The sequence below is a fragment of the Eptesicus fuscus genome, chromosome 5 (assembly GCF_027574615.1).
Source record: "Eptesicus fuscus isolate TK198812 chromosome 5, DD_ASM_mEF_20220401, whole genome shotgun sequence".
NCBI classification, from domain to species: domain Eukaryota; kingdom Metazoa; phylum Chordata; class Mammalia; order Chiroptera; family Vespertilionidae; genus Eptesicus; species Eptesicus fuscus.
Genome location: NC_072477.1, coordinates 27,422,253 through 27,441,893, shown reverse-complemented (window position 1 = coordinate 27,441,893; position 19,641 = coordinate 27,422,253). Strand labels below are relative to the sequence as shown.

The 19,641-nt window shown below is 38.1% G+C and overlaps 1 protein-coding gene across 1 annotated transcript in view; it reads left to right on the top strand.

The window, feature by feature from the left end:
* RAD51B (RAD51 paralog B) overlaps positions 1 to 19,641 on the top strand; it is a 518,469-nt gene that overhangs the window by 126,463 nt on the left and 372,365 nt on the right. The window lies entirely within an intron of this gene.

Sequence of the window (19,641 nt, the reverse complement as noted above, 5' to 3'; positions counted from 1 at the left end):
TGTTAAAATTTTATTTGACCATTTATAGCTCTTCTTACTTTTGTGAAGAAATTTTTCAGAGCGTTTCAAATTATCTTCAAATACAAGCCGATTATCTAATTTCACACACTGCCAGAAAAGAGTTTTAAATTTTTCCTGTACCTTTTTAGTCAATAACTGGTTAACTTTAGTAGACAATTTAGGAAAGCTAAGCTTCTGTGTAATTTCTCCCCTCCTCCCTAAAGATTAAGATGTGATGAGACAAAACACCTGTGGCATACCTTATAGAAGGAAATGCTTTCTTAGTGACTTTTAAAAGGTACTAATTTAAATGTCAAAGTAAGTTCTTTTAAGGTTTTTATCTTTAATTCAAGGTTATAATGTCTCTTACCACTTCATTTACTAAGTTTGGATGGGTTTCAACAAGGATTTGATTTAAAAGTAATTTTCTATATGTTTACGCAGGAGAAATTGAAGCATTTCATAATCTCTTGAACTCAGCAATCTCTCTCCCCAAGTAGTTATTATTTCTGTGTTTTTCTCATGTATTATTATTAACTGTTTGAATTATTCACTTTATTTGTCTGGATCTTCTCTCTAAAATACCATAAACTCCTTGTAGAAGAGACTGTGTGTGCCATGAGGTATATAATGTGTAGTAAACTTTAGAGTAAGATAGACCAGGTTCAAAGTCTGACTTCCACTTACCAGCTATGGGATCTTGGGTAATTATTCTTCTGGCCTCAGGCCTCTTATCTATGAAATGAATATAGTAATCTCTAACTTGTGGGGTTACTGAGAAGATTAGTGATAAAATACGTAACATTCCTGGCCTATAGTAGGCATTCAATACATAATTAGTTATGTATTCAGCAATAATTGAGTGAATGACTGTATATGAGTATTCTTGAGCTGCTAGAAAAAATATCATAGGCTGGGTACTTAAGCAACAGAAATTTATTTTCTCACAGTTCAGGAGGCTTAGAAGTCCAAAATCAAGATGCTAGCTAATTTATTTTCCCTTCCTGGCTTGCATATGGCCAGCTTCTCACTGTGTCCACCTCACATGGTGGGAGAAGAGAGAGAAGAAGCAGCAGCAAGCTTTTTGGTGTCTCTTCTTATGGGCACTAATTCCATCATGAGGGCCCCACCCGCATAACCTAATTTAAACTTAATTACCTCTCAAAGGCCTCATCTTTAAACACCATCACCTTGGGGGTTAGGATATCAACACATACATTTTGAAGAGACATGATTAAATCTATAGAAGACTGTTTCAGGGAAATCTTGATTACTAAAACAGCCATTAAATACACATACAATATTTAATCATAGTCAAAATAGTTTAGAGAAATTGACCATCAGATTATAAAGAAGCATTGTAAGGAAACTGAAAAATAGCAAATAAAGGCATGGGCGCAAACTCTACAAAGTATTGATTCAGTGGAGAAAAGAGTGTCAGAAAATTGGCATGGTTGACAGTGGCAGATTCTATAGGGAATTCAAGTGGAAGATGGTTGAGAATTGGTCATCTTTGAATTTGGTCATGATTATTATTTACCAGTTTCTCTTGGTATTTTTTATTTTATTTTTTAAATTGATTTGAGAGAGAAAAAGAGAGAGAGAGATTGAAAGATTTGTTGCTCCACTTATTTATGCATTCATTGGTTGCGTTTTGTATGTGCCTTGACTGGAGATTGAACCCACAACCTTGGTATATAGGGACAGTGCTCAAACCAACTGGCCAGGATCTCTATTGGCATTTTTTAATGGTCATTGTTGATAAAGATATAGGGCTGAATATAAGACATGCTGGAAGGAAAACTGTCTAAAAGGTAATTGCATCAGTTAACATATAACTAAAAAAGAGTGATCTATCTTACTGCTCGCTCTCTGCTTCCTCATTCCTAGCATCTTGCCTCCTGGTTCAAGCCACTGAGATCATAGCTGGACAGAAGGAGAGAAGAAGAAGAGTATGCCCCTTCCCTTTCAGAGCACTTCCAGGAAGTGGCACATGGCACTTCCTCTTCGGTTAAAATTTAGTTACATGGCCACAACTAACTGCAAGAGTGGCAATCAGGAAATATTGTCTTTTGGTTGGTATTAATGTATCCAGCTAAGAATTGGGGTTTTTATTACTAAGAAGACGAGGAAAATGGGCAATGGGGACAGTTAGCTATTATGCTGCAGAAATAATTTTTATTTTGAAGTATTGCAATGTTTATTAGGCAATTGATAATGGTTGGCTTTTTCTTTTTTTCACTCTAAACAACAAATAATTTTAGTTGCTTCAAATCAGTCATGGAATAAATTTTAGTTACTAGTCCGAATCTACAGAAGGTGATGAGTATGGCCTCTAACCCTGTTTTGCTTTTCTTTCTCAATATTTGAACTTTCAATGTCATTTAAAAATCATTTAAAATTATTGTTTTAAAATTACACTAGAATGCAGTTTCTTTTAGACAAAAATCAGAAAATATAGAGGACTAAAAAGTAGAAAAGTAAAACTACCTATAATTTTACTATCCATCATTAGCATTTCTGGTATATGCTTGTTGAGACTTTTCTCTCCTTTCATGTCAGAATTCATTGTTTTCATGTAGTGGGTACAGAGATTACATTTGGGAAGATGAAAAATTTGGAGATAGATGGTGCGATGGTTGCACATCAATGTGAATGTTTCATGATACTGAACCGTATACTTGAAAATGGCTAAAATGGTAAATTTTAAATTATGCATATTTTACCATGATAAAAAATTTATTGTTTGCAGAAATGAGATCATATTCAGCATCTTATTTTATAACCTGCGTTTTATATTCAACAATGAAAAGAGAACCCCTTTCCACATAAATATGTTTTGCACTGTGATTTTTGTGGCCAAATATTTATTTTATCCTTTGGATGTACCACCTTTTATTGAGGGCAGTGTTAAAGCAAATAAAAGGAGCACTAGCCCTTTCCTTTTTAAGTGGATTCACAGAGAGCTTTGTGATGCATGGCAGAGGACTGGGGAAATAACCAGATGGTGGAAACTGAAAACCCCCCTGGGTCCTTAGACTGTGTCTGCCTTGTTCGAATGACTCTCTAAGTAAACTGCTTTACTGTTCTGATGTCAACATGGCAGCTTCACTTTTTTTTTTTTAGCCAAGTATAATTTTTTTTTTATTTGTCTAAAAGGATGTTTATTCCAGACCAGTGGTTCTCTTGGATTCCTTCCCTACTACGTTAATGTCATATTAGAGGAATCATGGCAAAAGAGAAGCATAGATAGAGAACATCCCACCTTGAGAAATGGTTCCTTCACACAAGGATCAGATGCCAGTGATGGCAGGCTCGTCTGAAATTTCAGCATGGGTAATACACTCTTAGGAGGAGAGTTTCCTCCCGACTTGAGGTCTGGCTCTCCCCTGGAAGCCATTGCCCCTGTGGTCTTTCTGAGAGGATGCTCATCATTTTCCTCACCTTCACTGTCACAAGATCATTGTCCTCCTAGGTCCCCCTACCACTTACAGACCACCGTCTCTCTGCCTGCTGTGAAATATTCTGCTCCTTTGAGTATACTTTTGCTACTTAGCTAAACCAACTGTTATTTCTTTTCTGTGCTATCCTTTCCCCTACTTCATTCTTTGTCTTCTTATACAGTAGTCCCTCCTTATCCATGAGGGATATATTCCAAGATCCCCAATGGATTCCTGAAACTGCAGATAGTTCCAAACCCTATATGTACTATGTTTTCTTCCTATATGTATATATCTATGATAAAGTTTAAGTTATAAATTAGGCACATTAAGAGATTAACAAAAATAACTAATCGTAAAAATAGAACAATTATAACAATGTACCGTGATAAAAATTGTATGAATGTGGTCTCTCTCTTAAAATAACTTATTGTTCTGTACTAGTACTTACTCTTTTTCTTGTGATGATATAATCAACCAGATGAGATGAAGTTAGATAAATGACATAGGCATTGTGACTCAGCAGTAGGTTACTGTAAGGGTTACTTAACACAAGCATTGTGATATCATGACAGTTGGCCTGATAATTGAGGTGGCTATTAAGTGACTAAGGGGCAGGTAGCATATATAGCATGGCTCTGACGGACAAAGAGATGATTCATACCCCAGGTAGATGGAGAGGAATGGCTTGAGATGTCATCACACTACTCAGAATGGTGCACAATTTAAAACTTAGGAATTGCTTATTTCTGAAAATTTCCATTTAATATTTTCAGGCCATAGTTGACTGGGGGATAACTAAAACCCCAGAAACCAAACAGTGGGTAAGAGGAGGGACTACTATACTTGTACCTCCATTTCTCCCATTCTTCTTCTTTTAATACCCTGGTCTTTCCATTAAAAAAAAAAAAATCACATGTTTGAAATCCTTTTCTTCCATGCCATTTTCCTACCATCTTTTTATCTCTCTTCTGAAATTCAGATGTTTTCCTCTTTGGCCAGAATTTCTTTATCTTTTCAGTATTATCTTGAGCCTTATACCATAATCCCAATTGCCTAGAATAGGACCCAATAGGTAGTGGGCACTCAGAAAATTTTGTTCAGTGAATGAATGATAATTTCAGTATTTTCTACTCTTCTCAAATGTCTTACTCGTTAATTCTGTCTTGATACTTGGCAAATGATTAGTTTTAGGTCAATAGAAAGATAGAAATTTTTAGATGGAAAACTCCTTCCTCATCTGCCATCAAAAGTGTAAATCTTCCCATGTGGTTATCTGTCCTCTGTCCCTTCTGTTGTGAAAATAGATTTTCCTTCATTTCTTAAAGTCCCATCCTTTTCCACCATTGAGGGATCTTGATTTCTCTCTAATCCTGTCTCTCTCCCAAATCCTGTATGTAGTCTAGTGATTATGAGTGTTGGGCTTTGTAATCAGATACTTGGATTCAAATTTGAGGTCTGTCTCTATGAAATCTTGGGTACGTTATGTAATCTCTCTCAGTCTCTGCTTCCTTGTTAGTTTGGGATAAACATACCAATGTCATAAGGTTGTTGTGAAGATTAAAAGAGATAATATCTTTGCCCTGGCTGGAATGGCTCAGTTGGTTGAGTGTGGTTGAGCGTTGTCCCATGCACCAAAAGGTCACCAGTTGGATTCCTGGTCAGGGCACATGCCTAGGTTTTGGGTTCGGTCCCTAGTTGGGTGCCGTACAGGAGGCAACTGATCAATATTTCTCTCTCTCATCAAGGTTTCTCTCTCTCTCTCTCTCTCTCTCTCTTTCTCTCTCTCTTGTTCTCTCTCCCCTTTCTCTTTCAAAAACCAATGAAAACATAGTAAAAGGGCAGGAGCAGGGTGGAGTGAGGCAAAGTGGTGGTGGTGGGGATTAGGGGACATCTATAATAGAGTCAACAATAAAAAAATTAAAAAAATTAAAAAAAGTGGTAATATCTTTAAAGTGCTAAGCTCTGTGGCTGGTACAAGGCACTCAGAAATAAAGGCCCTTGTATTACTACTACTACTACTACTACTACTACTACTACTACTACTACTTCCCTTTCTACTGGCTCCTAAACTTATTAAGTTTATCTTTAAAAATTGTTCTAGTTCGCCCTGCTGGTGTGGCACAGAGATTGAGCGTCGACCTATGAACCAGGAGGTCACGGTTCGATTCCCAGTCAGGGCACATGCCCGGTTTGGGGGCTTGATCCCCAATGGGGGACATGCAGGAGGCAACCAATCAATGATCTCTCTCATCATTGATGTTTCTCTCTCTCTCTCTTCCTCTCCCTTCCTCTCTGAAATCAATAAAAAATATTTTTTAAAAATTGCTCTACTTCAACTACATATTTAGCACTCAATCTTTTTCTTTCCCATCACACCTATTCTCTACTTTTTACCTCCCACTCACTTTGGAAGCCACTTCAGTCTGGCTTCCCAAGCATTTCGAATTTTATTCCCATTTGTGATCTCATTACTTCCCCTCCCTCTCTCTCCAAGCCTATTCTGCCTGCAGTGACTTCATCTCCCAGTGGTTCCAGTCAGAAACCTGGAAGATACCCTTGTCTCCTTCTTCTCCTTCCCTTCCTCTATTCCATTACCAAGCAGAATTCTGATAATCTTGCCTCCTAAGTATTTCCTGAAATTTTCTACATCTCTTTTACTGTAGAAGCCACCATTCCAGTCCAAGGAGCTATCATTTCTCACCGAGTGGTGACAGTGGCCTGCTGCCATTTACTCCTGCACCGCACTATTCCGTATCCTACACTGTACTGATCTTCTGAAAACTGCAAAGCTGGTGATGGTGTTCCCCTCCTGAACACCGCAGGGCCTTCTTATTGTCCTCAGGGCAGAGCCCTTTTGATCAGGTCCTGCTTATCTCTTCAGCTCTATCTTGCACCACTGTTCCCCTTGTCCATGCCCTCACCTTGTTGAAGTTAATTTTTTTTGCATTTTGTTCAACTGTCTCTTAACTCTGAGCTATCTCACATACATGTTCCTCTGCCTCTTTCATCATCTCTTTTAAAAATTTTTTTTTAAAATTGATTTCAGAGAGGAAGAGAGAGGGAGAGAGATAGACACATCAATGATGAGAGGGAATCATCGATTAGCTGCCTCCTGCACCTTTCACCCCCACCGGGGATCGAGCCTGCAACCCCAGCATGTGCCGTGACAGGGAATCAAACTGTGAGCTCCTGGGTCATGGGTCGGTTCTCAACCACTGAGCCACACTGTCCAGTCTCATCATCTCTTTTTGTCTAATTCCTGCATAGCCTTCTGGTCTCAACCTAAACTTTACTTTCTCAAATAGGACTTCCTGCACGCTCAGCATCCTCATTGTCTGTTCCATGTGACCCATCATCTTAGTGTTTGTTACATGTTATGGTTCTTTGTCTCCTGGCAAGACCCCTGATGGCAGAGCCATGTTCTTTTGTTCATCGATATATTTCATAGTAGACACTCAGGAACATTTTGTTAAATGTTGTTGTTAAATAATTAATTCAGTGAGGAGAAAAGCCATCCTATATCACATTTGTTAGGGTTTAGAGCTACATATGGTATTCCTGTGTTTAGCTTTGAATATTTCTTGAAACATAAGTAAATGTGGAAAATAATAAGCCTCCTTCAACACATGCTCTTATTTTTCTGTCCTCGCACATTTTCTTACTTTAAAGTCTTTTAATATTTGTTTTTATTCTGTACTACAAACACCAATCTCCCCCCCTTCCCCCCCCCCGCACACACACACATCCCCACTTGGATGCTTTTGAGTGTAAAATGCCACTTAATATCAGCACTTCTGCCAACATTTATTCAGTCTTCCAGTTACATTTGGGTGATATTTCCATGATTATTTTGTGAAGTTTTTCAACTAGAAGTTGAGTTTAAATTATGCAGCGTTCAATTCTGTGCATACTAAAAGATAATGAATTCTACTGAGCTGTCTTGTTCTCCAACAAGCTAAGTAGAAAGCACCAGGAGGGCAGAGGGCTGAGGCCCTTTCGTAGCCAATGGGACCGGCTGCTGCACACCCAGAGACTGGTCAGGGGGACCTGTCCATGGATTGCTGGTCCTCTCCATTCCAGTCACCATTGGGCTGAAGCAGGCAGTGGAGCTGAATCATCTCTGACATGGAAACATGAATGCCATGGAAAGACCTGGGCAAATATACCTGCTGGCTAAGAAGCATTTCCTTCAAGTTTATTATGAAAGCTTTATTGTGGAAGACAGTTGATACTTAACGTGTTTTACTGTGTTGCTCCTAGGACAAACGTCTTTTTAAAAAAATCTGAGGTACAAATGGGTCATTGTACATTGTTTTCTTTGCCTTACAAGTATGACCACTAGCTGTTTGACTGTTTGATAATATATTTGGGGGGAGCTTTTGTTCCTTTTTTAGTGCATCTTGGATAAAAAATATAAGTACAAAAATTTTACAGGGAAATATTGCTAATCTTGCCATGACTGGGCCTTTCATACCATTGGAAGATGGGGTTTGTTGGAACTCTTTTCTGCCCCAGCACAGTTTATACTTTTATTTTTCAATCAGTAATTATTATTTGCCTTTAAGTTAAGCCCATAATAGCAATGTTAGGACGATAGTGTATTTATATAACCCTGTTTGATACAAAATTATCATCACCTAGAGTTAATTAAATAATGGTTGTTCCTTGTGCAGTTTCAGGCAGACTGAGATACCACTCTTAGCATAAAAGGTAAATCTGTTGTTTTAAAGTCCCCCAGAGAAGGGCATGCACAGTTATGAAAAAGTCCTTTAGGGAGACAGACGGAGCCATTCCATTTTTGTCAAATTCTTCTCTGACAATTGTCTGCACCCAGAGAACCGGACAGCTCGCTGGAAGAGCTAGGAAGGGATTCCTAATGTTGCAAATCAGGTGAACCTACCCCCATGCACCTTGGATTTCAAGCCGAAGCAGTAAGGGGATATGACTGGAAGGACTGACTTTGGGTGTCCAAAGTTAAATAAATTCATGCTGGGATAGGTCTGGTTTCTGGTTGCAACGTGATCTCTGATTCGTTTGGACTCTGATAATTTAATGTAGCCAGTTTTCCCCCTTATATAGATTAAACTGTGGAGAGTTGTATTCATGAATTTCATCATTTTATCTTTTATTTCCAGAGGCTGACTCTGTTTTCTTTTTTTATCTGTTAAAAAATAACAAGGTGTTTGTATATTAGGAAGGTTGGCAGGATGGCAGTTTTAAAGTGTTCAGTAACGAACGGTTTTTGTTTTCTGTACATGCTCAGATACTCTGTGAAAACATCAATAAACAAGTTAAATTAATTCAAGTCTTTAAAAAGTGAAGAATTACTTTCTCACAGGTTAATAGATTCTGAGTTACATTCTTGGGTTGGATACGGAAATAAGCAAATATAATGTTGATCTCCCGTTTTTGAGTATTAATATGCAAGGGAAGCATACCCGTTACTCTTTTACAGCTGCAACACTGCAGAAGGTGGGATCTGGCTGCCATTTGTAAAGTTAACTCGATTTGTGTGGGAAAAAATCTATCCCGAGTTACATAGGGAGCAGCAATCAGAACAGTTTGCGCATCTCACCATTTCCCTCTGCTTGATCGTGGTACGAAGCTGCCACTGATAAACTGGACACTGCGAGGGTCATGCCTCCCTCTGGTAATATAGGAAACACTGCTCACTGGTGGCAGGTGCCATGGCATCGCGGAAGAAACACACACATCGGAAGCTCAGATCCCTAGTCTGCAATTTACTTGGTGTTTCATCTTAAGCAAACCGCCTTTTCTGATGCTCAGAGAGATTAAATGACTTTGAAATGAAGAGTGAGAAAAATTATGACATTTTATTTTTATGATCTGATTCATCAGGTAGAGCATCCCTCCTGTTATAGAGCATTTTAGACACGATCTTCAGAGGTCTGCTACTATCATCCCCTATTATTGACCTTGATACCAATTAATTAATGACATACACTGAGATTTATAAGAAAACATAACGTTCAGGTATCCTGGTAGCACAAAGAAAACATCAGAATCGGTTAAAGCTGGAAGAATTTATAAGTGATCTATCACTCTTTCCTAGTAGATGGTAACGATTAAAGATTGATTATATGGTAGATTTCAAACCCTAAGGATTAAGATTGTCAATGGAACAAACACAGATTATGTCAAAATATAGATGTTTTGCTAAGATTGTTTAATACTCAGTTATTTTCCTTTTTTTATGCTGTGTGGTTTCATGTCACATTATAAATCTCTAAATGCTGTTTTGTTGTCGTATAGTATGTTAGTGAGAATCTGGCATTTGAAATGTGTGGCTATTGTGAATCAAATGTCTAGGGAAAGAAAGAAATAAACAGTTGCCATAATTTTATGTCCAATAGTTAACAAATAGAAATTATGTATATTACAGACACAAGAGACTTTGGAGAGAAGATTCCATTGAAACCATTGTATCCAGTAACTTAAATGCAAATACTGGCATATATCCAGGAATTAAGGTCAATGAAGTGTAATTGTTTCATCTTGCAAAATCGTTTTTCCACCAAGAAATCTTGGCAGCCATATTGATGACTTCTCATGAGAGAGTCAGAGGGGACTGTAAAGAGACCCAAAATCTACTTTTTAAACTAACTTTCTAATTCCTCATTTTTTTAAATGTCAAGAGGAGCTAGGTCTAGGGATCAAGCACCCTGGTTTTTCCTCTGGTTTTCCAATCATGAGTCTAGTTACTCTTACCTGCTCAGATGTTATAATTTGTAGTGATGGCATAAGTGGATGTAAAAGAAGTGAAAATTGGATATGATCTAGATGGCAGATTATGGGCTTAGTTTCAAAGGCCATTTTTACCTGGAGAATAAATAAGAAGAGTGAACAGGCATTTTCCAGTGATCAGTGGTTTATCTGTTCCTTGTGTTCCACCTTGACTTCACAGTGCAGTCTCCGGACCCTCTCAAACCTCTCCTGCCTATGTCAGCACTCATTTTGTTCCTCCTGAAGAGATCAAAGCTTTTATGGGCATTATTTATTGTAGCCTCGCAATTCTAAGGAGCTAAGTAGAGGCTATGTGGCTCCATCTTGATTTTTAAAGCCAAGTAAGGGACAGATAAATCTCTTCTCTGAGGTTACAAAATAAGGCCTTGCTAGAGGCAGAAATAGCCTCCTTAGTCAAGCATAACCTAGTTCTGGCCCTTGTGTCGCAGATGCAGTAGATTGTTTGGCCTTTCTCTAAACAGGCCTTGACGCTTAGAGTGTGTGGAAAGTATGCGCTTCCGTCAAAGAGTTGTGCTTGTTTGGTTTTTCTTCGCCTGTTAAAGCAATGACCAGAGGACTGAAGAAAATAGAAAGAACATCCAAGACTTATTTCAGCCTCTGCACTCGGTACATGTGAGCTTTGGACAGAGAGTGCTTTTATTTCCTTGGCATTACTTTTCTGTCTTTATACTCGACTTAGAATTTTTCTTCATGCCCTTTGATATTCAGAAATTTGGGGGAAATTATTTTTTATTAAAGCTTTATGTGTACAAATTAGACTTTTGAAATAATGTATAATTCAATACCAAACCACCCTGAAAATGTAGGTTTAGTGCCCTTTTTACTTTTTTTTAACCTAAAAGTCATTGTAAAATGGATTCTGTTTTAAAATTGCCTTAATTTAGCAATTTACATTGCTATGCATTAACATTTTTAATAAACCAAATTGTTTGTTTTATAAAAAATATTTGGTTAAAATGACTTTTCTGCATTTCCATTTGAGCACTTATCGCTCAGCAGCTATTTAATTTATGATTTTAATTGTTTTACTTCTTTTTATTTTGAGAATCCATAATGCTTATTTGGAATTTTTAATACAAGACAGGAATTGTTTTTCTTCTTTCCTCTTTTAGGGGCTATTTCTCAAATTAGCCTGCCTGTCTAAACCTGTGTTATAGTTCAGAAACAACAGTGGAATCTTTTGCATACAATCTTTTTGTAAAGCCGGGTTAGCACCACTGTCCCCCTGATCTCTTCAACATTATAATCTTTGTAAACTCTTCCATGGGCCTCCAGCACCCCCAACTTGTGAACGAATCTCACTATATTTATCCCTATTGTGTATGTCCACATGTTTGTTCTGCAGTATGATAACACTTGACAGTTATAAATTTTTCCATATGCTCCATCTTGTAGAGATAAACAGTGTGTGTGCTGTACATTTCCCTCAGCTTTGAAGACTTGCTTTGGAAATAAACAATTCCATAGGATATTCCAGTCGGTTTTGGAAAGTCATTCATGCAAACATATTCTCCATGAGAGGGAAGGTAGTGGATTGTCACCCTTTTAATATTAACTGGTTAATTGAACTTTTTAAAGGGATTGAGAGCAACTTAGCTGCTTTTAGTTTTTCAAAGATTTACCAGAGCAGTGCAGACCTGTGTTTGAAAGTCTTTAAAAGTGCTAGTTAATATTATACATGTCCATTTTGTGGAATAAATTCTTTCATTCTCTCAGTGGTTTACTTTTGCTAGAGGGATTAATGAAATAGCTTTGGATTTCCTCATAATTTCCCTTTTATATTTTACAAATTAAAAAGGCATTGAAATGTAATGATGACATCTAATATATGGTGGTTGTTTGTCTATAGGGAAAATCTTTATGATTCATTATAAGAGTTATTTCTTTTTAAAAATTTTATTGATTGATTGATATTTAGAGGCACAGAAAGGAAGGGAGAGAGACAGAGAGAACCAGACATATCAATTTGTTATTCCACTTATTTATGCATTCATTGGGTGCTTCTTATACGTGCCCTGACTGGAGATTAAACCCACAGCCTTTTCCTATCTGGATGATGCCAACTGAGCTACTCAGGCCAAGGCCTAAGCAGCTATTTCTTTTATTTTTAGTTCTCTTTCTGACCAGTTTTATTTGTAAAAATTGATGTATATATCTTTATTCTTAGTTTGATGTCCCTTTTTACCCAAGCAAATATCTATTGCCTGCATTTCTTTCCCCCAAGATGCCATGCTGCTTTTATTAGTTGATTTCCTAAAGGCTTTGTTGAATAGATGTTCATAAGTTTTCTATTGTTAACTACACACTTGGATGCATACAAAATGCATATTACAGTATCTGAGGTTTTTTGCTGTTGTTGCTGTCTCTTTAGCACATAAAGTTTACCGCATTTCCCAAGAGATTTTCACCTTAGAAAACTCAAGTAATATGTAAGACTGGCGGTGTTAGCAACAATATGTGAGATGTGTGTGTGTCCAGTGGTGTGCTGGAGCCAGCCCCCACAAGCTCCCAAGAACTAACCATTCAATTTTCAGAAATTTTGTGAGATGGTTATATTAAAAATTAAACTATATGAGATTATAATTAAATAAAAATTATACAAAACTCATCACTTCATAATTATTTTGCTATGTTTTATTGTTATCTCTGCTCTGGAAGTAATTTGTGTGTATTGTGTCTGTATTTGCAATACTATCTAATGATGTATAGAATTGCACATCTCTTCCAGCTCTGTGTTCACTATTGCATGTTGGTAACTTGAAAGCAGTCATAGAAGTATTAACACCATGGAAACTGGCAAATGCAGCAAATCAAGGCTTGATTTGTTGTTTCGTTAATTGTCTAGACTTAAGAAAGTGATGGAGAAAATGTCTATAATGCAGATTTAAAAGAGTGTGTCACGTGTAGAGCCATTATGAATTGCACACACACACAAACTTTGAGAACATATTCTTCCAGTATTTGAACCTGTTATGGTGGTTCACATCATGGACGAATGAATGCGTGAAGTTCTGACATGTATCTGTGTTCACTTCTTCTGTTCATTAACTTGAACAAAACCAACTACCTACAGCAGAATTGTTCCAAGTATACCAGACATCAGATGCTGAATACAGCAGGAAGCCTTTCATAGTTCTCTTTGGAAACTGTGCTGCTCACAAACATGCCGCCCCTTTTCCAACTCACAGGACTTCAGACTTCCTCTCTTTGCTCCACAGGTTGTTGTTAAAGGGTATGACCAATTCCTTTGTAAAGCCATCGGTCACTCACATCCATTCCTTTGCCCACAAATTATGTTAGGATGGTTTTACAAAACGTTGGTGGGAAAAGAGAAACATCATAATACTGGATTTATGAAATCATAGCTGTCCTTACTTGGAGGCATAATTCTATTAGCCCACTGTTGGGAAGTAGTTTATATTGGCTAATTTGTGTATTAAAAGGGGAAATGGCTTTATTCTGTGGAATTTTTTTTTTTTAGAGTTATGGATAGTTTGATGATCTGTGGTAATATAGTTATGCAATATGCAGAAGGATGGGTAAGAATATAATTTGGTTAATGTGTGGCCAGTTGGAAATACATTCAGAACTCTCTTACATACTTGTTCTTTATGATGGGCTAATGGAGTAGTCTGGTCAAGCTCCTGCCTTTAGAAATGCAGTAATCTTGTGTTAATTGACGTTTCTCAAACTTTAGTCCGTTGAGTATCACCTCCATCACTTTTGTCATATCCAGGTACCTCTTGTACCTTTATTTAGTAATTTTTAAAGTTGACTTTTTCTTTTAACCTTAGCTTTATCTTAAGTGATAACACACATGAAACCATGAGTTTAAGGTAACGGTTACTTTTTTCCTAATACCAATTAAAATATTGCTTAATGATTATAAAGTTTAGAAGTTTGTTCTTGTACCACCCATGGAATGTGTACCACACTGAAGGCAATATTATGCAGGTGATGGTAATAACTAGGCATTAGGCTAGCTAGTTGTATTTCTCATGTCAACTTTATGAGGTAGGCATTACCACGTACATTTAATTAAGAAGGAAACTGAGAAGTTAGAGCAGGTCAGTAACTTGCTCAGGGTCATGTGGTAAGCCAGAATTTACCTGACCAAGATCTGTGCTAACTCTTGCTATTCAAACTATGATGTGTGGAGCGGCAGTCTTAGCATCACCTGGGAGTTTGTTGGAAGTGTAAAAACTCTGGCTTTACTCCAGACCTGATTAATCAGAATCTGCATTTTAACAAGATTCCCAGGTGATTCTCCTGCACTGTAAAGTTTGAGAAGCTTTGATCTAGACTCCAGAGCCGTCTGCCTCCCAGAAGAGAAGGTGGATGACTTGGCCATTGGTTTGGCTGGGCTCCTTGTCTCTGCAGTGTCATTCCTACCTGTCTTGCTACTCTGAGCCACAACTATTTTAAAGAAATTTGGTATTGATGGGAAGGTGATAATGTTCTCAATCATTTTGATTATTTTTCTCTCTTAAAGTCATCTTTTGTCTGCTTTCCTTCTTTCCTTAATTGGTGTAACAAGATTAAGTTGAGAGGTCGTCATTTCCACTCTTTTCTCTCTCTGTTTCCTTTCCCAGCATCCACAGATCAATTTCTTGCCCTTTGCAGTGGCCTTGTGGTGGTTCTTCTTCCTCCTCACTCCTCCCCTGCTCCCCTCCTCCCCTGCTCCCCTCCTCCTTTCCTTCCCTCCTCTCCTCCTCCTCCTCCTCTTCCTCCTCCTCCTCCTTCTCCTCTTCCTCCTCCTCCTCTTTTGCCTACCTCAAACCTACATAGGCCCTGAGAAATGTCGGTAGACCTACAACTAATTTTTAATTATTCTTGGATGTTTTAATGGTATGTATACCATCCTGACTCTTGGCTCCTTAACTTCTTGCTCCTGCTCTCTGCCACTCATCTAGATATTTTACTGCTTGCTTTCTTTTTATTAAGGTGTGCCTTGGCGTTCCTAAGGCCTCGGTTTCCATTCTACCATGGGTCTCACTCTTGCTGTTCTCACAGTTGTAAGTTTAATACTGGCAGAAGCCTCAGGAGATTCCATAAAGACAATTTTCTGGAAATGGTCAAAGTGTTGGGAATTTGATGGTTGGATCTGGGAATATCAGGGTTGGCAGTGACTGACGAGTGTAGCTGGCTGTAAGTTCTGAAGTATTCCAGTGTGTCATCAGCATTTCATCAGAGTATTGTCTTTGTGGTTTCTTCATAGAGTTTCCCTGTGAATCCTATGCCTGGAGCAGGATTTCTAGACACCTCGCCCAGTTTGTACATTTACGGCCCTCTTTCTTAGTATTTATATAGTTGTTTATTATATCTCAAAATGACTAGTTACTTGGGATGAATAGAAGTTGGACCTATTCATGAAGCCAGAGCTTGCCTTCCTGCTCACTGGCGGCTCCACACAGGTTATAATAGTATTTTATTTTCTTAACTTTGAATAGTGTTAAAGGGAAGTTGACTCATTTGAATTATACGAGGTACTGAAAGAAAACTACATTATTCATTATATTTTATAAAGCAAGAAACAAAAGAGAAATAGTTGCTTCTTACCACAGTAATTCCAGACTCTGAAAGATTTGTTTATCAGCCAACTGTAGACACACCTATCCCAACCCAGATTTTTTTTTATAGGTCTTCAGCTTTGCAATCATTTCGAATTGAGGGTCTTTCCTTCTTTCTGCCACATTTTTTTTTTGTACACACCCTTCTCCCCTCCCTTTTGTCCTACTTTTGTTTCTTTGAGAAAAGGAGAGTCCCTCTTAGCGTGTAGAATAAACATTTCTTTGTGAAGTGTGACTTATTTATGCTCCAGGGGTTGTCAGTGTCTACACAATAGAGAAGGTGATGGAGGCTCCTAGACATGCCAAGTCAGCACTCTGTGCGTGTTAAAGCCAGAGAGCACGTTAAGCAGGCTGAAAAAAATTTTTAACAAGTCAGAACATTTTACCATTTCCATATTTATCAAGCATGTCAGGAGATGGGATCACAAAGCCTTCCAGGGATTAACTGCCTGGAGGACGTGAACTGTTTTATTAAGATGGAGGAACCCAAGTTCTCAACACCCCAGGATTTGCTCTAATAACCACAAGAGTTAGAATGTAGGTGATCTTTGTTGAATGAAAGGTAATCCTGGGGCTAAAACACGCTTTGAATGGGGGGAAAAAAAAGAGTCTTCTCTCAACAGATGAACTGTATGTGAATCTACTTGACAGAGCTTTGGAGTTTAAAGTTTATTTACTAGAGCTTCAGCTTGATTAATTCTTTCGTTGGTGGTTCTTGACCTTTGACACTCAAGGACTTAGAAGATGAAGCCTAAGTAGGTGTTCAGAAACATACATTCTCAAAGAGGGGTGGCCACTGGCTTTTTGGAGCTTGGCAAAGCCTCCTACAGTCATTATTTGTTTTCAAATGTTTGGGGTTTGGCAGATACCTATATGCATTTTGCCAAGCACTTTCCTTTGAATTTTAGTACAGGAATATCTTGGATGGAATTTAATTGCTTTATTGGTGATTCATTTGCGTTGTATCGATCAGAGTGGTGTTTTGGAAAAGGTATTTGATGACAGAAATGTTAGGAACTTTACAAACAGTTTTTTAGTACCAACTTTTTCTTAGATGGGGATCAAATTGGAATTCAGGCCCCAAATAGTTTCAGTAAGATCTGGAACTTGGAATCTTTAAGTAGTGCTTTCCAAATTTGTCTGTATCACTTTTTCCACAAAAGCAAACCAGACTCTACTTCTCTGGCTTGGTCCGCAAATCTTTAGAAAAGTTGCAGAGCTGATCTGCAACCCTGGACCAACACTTAAATGGAAAATTAGTGTTAAAAAAATGTTTTCAATAAGTCGTAAGAGAGCAACCCTCAAATAAGTTGGAATTAGAACAACAACCCTGGGAGACTAAGCATAGGGTAGATTTTTAGTTCTAAAGCCAAATTACCAGGGATGACAAAACCCCTGAGAGGACTAAAGTTATATAAGGTGCCACAGAGTAGCTTTTCCATTACAGTTTGTAGGAAAGGTTGTAAAAGAAGGTAGCATGCTGAGACTTTACAAATGAGGACGAAGCCATAAACGTTTTAAAGAACCAGGAAAGGACCAGACTAAGTATGGCACTGAACTTCTTATTGCCCAGCAGGTCACAATGAAGCATGATGATAAAAACAGGTTTCTGACCGTCTGTCAGCTTCCTATCTTTTGTAACAGGCCCCCAAAAAAACATTGCCAGCAACTTGAATGACTACTCACCATATCTTGGAGAAAACAGTGCAGATAAGCATCCAGCAGGAGAAGGAAGAAGCATGGAAACAAATTGATCTTGGATGTTTCACGTTCAAATTATTTTGAAACCAACTGGTAGGAAGTGTTGGGAAATTCTAGTTCTGAATTCTGCAAACCAGTGTAAGGAAAAGGACACAGTGATGCAGGCTTATATGTGCTTCAAATAGTGGAGTGCAGGAGGTTATAGGCATGTCATTGGGCTAGTGTTCATGGTTTTCTCTTCTCCCTTAATACACATGTTCTGTAAACTGTTTACAATGTCAAAGAAGCAAGGCGATCTGTTTTGAGTGCGTGTCTTTGTCCTGGCATTGGTGTAGCTGGTGAGAGTATTAGGGTGGTCTGCCGAGGTCCACACTGGTGTAGGCCTAAAACGTTTCATTTGGGCCAACTTTCCATGTATTTCTTTAAGTAATTCTAAGTGTTTCTCACAGTATAAGAAAGAATTTATGCTTTTCTTCTTAAGCTTTGGTCCTGGCTACTTAAAACAGACAAGTTATTAGTAAAGATAACATTTTCTTTCTTATTTCTCTTCATTCTCGTCCTGTACCCCTCTTTTCGTGTCCCTCCCTCCTTCCCTTTCTCACTGGTTATACTCTAATTAGTAAGTGTTTATGATGACCAGTGGGAACATTGTGACATTTTACTTTTTGCCCCACTGGGGTCTGTTCTAACAGGCAGGATTTGTGTGAAGTGGAGAGGAAAAGATGGATCCCATGAGTCTGATGCTATTACTTGTTAGAAAATTGAAATGATTTGTCACATTGTTGAGAGCTTACCTTAGGTTTGGGTAACAGAGAATATAAGGAAACATTTTAAGGGCAGCTCTTGTTTTATACTTCTTATCTCTCACAGTGCCTTTTAAATAGAAGCTGAATTTTAAAAATTATTACTGATTTTAATTCAGTTGATATCTTAATATGAGGGAAGATTACTTAATTCTCTATCTTAGTATGTTCAGGAGTGGTGAACAATATTTTCTGCCAAAAATCCATTTATCTTACATGAAACAAAAACCAATGAGGATCATATAATGAAAAAATAACTTAATTTAGTTTTTATAAGTTGTTGTTTTTTAGAGAGAGAGAAGCATAAAATATTCTGTACATCTGCATTTAAAATTAAAATCAAGGAGCAAAGCATTCTCATGAGTAAATATACCCTATATAATAAAAGCATAATATGTAAATTGTCCCCTCAACCGGAAGGTGGTCTGAGAGTTGGACCGGGGGCCGGAGCTGACTGGGGGAAGGGAGGGAGTACCCAGCTGGCAGCGGTAGCCACTAGGGACAGCTACCTTCTTGCTCTGTACTCACATGGCCTTTCTTTGTGCATGTGTGTGTGTGTGGAGAGAGAGAGCAGGCCCCTAGTGAAACAATAATGTGGAACAATAATGTTTTGTATTTATTGCTATTCTACCGTCGGTATTGGTGATTGGGGGACAATATGTGATAGGAGAAAAGAATGTCTTAGCTCAGGTTGTTATTCAGAACACCTTAGACTGGATGGCTTAAACAACCTATCTTTATTTCTCCTATTTCTGGAGGCTGGGAATTCCAAGATCATGGTACCTACAGATTCAGATCTTGGGGAGGGCTCTTTTCTCCGGCTGCAGATAGCTACCTTCTTGCTCTGTACTCACATGGCCTTTCTTTGTGCATGTGTGTGGAGGGAGAGAGCAGGATCTCTGTGTTCCTCTTCTTATAAGGGCACTAATCTCATCATGAAATCCCTACCTTCATCACCTAATCTAAACCCAGTTACCCTTAAAAGGCTCCACCTTCAAATACCATCACATTGGGAGTTCCGACTTCAATATAGGAATTGGGATGGGGGCACATTCAGCCTACACTAGAGAGCAAGTTATGTCAGCCCTCATGGATGATTACTTAAACTGCTTAAAAAGAAAAGCCTTGCAGTTTTCTTAAAGGTTTTACATTGTTATGTTTAAAAAATATAGGTATTTTAATTTTACTTCAAATCTGGAAGTGGAGGCCTTCCTCATATTTCCTCAGTTTTTCTTTCCTTAGATTTAGCAGGAGCAGCACGCTAAATCTGTGGCTTCCTCCTATGGAAATTGCAGAGTACCATAGCTCATGTGGAGAAAAAGGTTCTGTGGAATAGCTTGTTTCCCTTGTAGCCTTTTG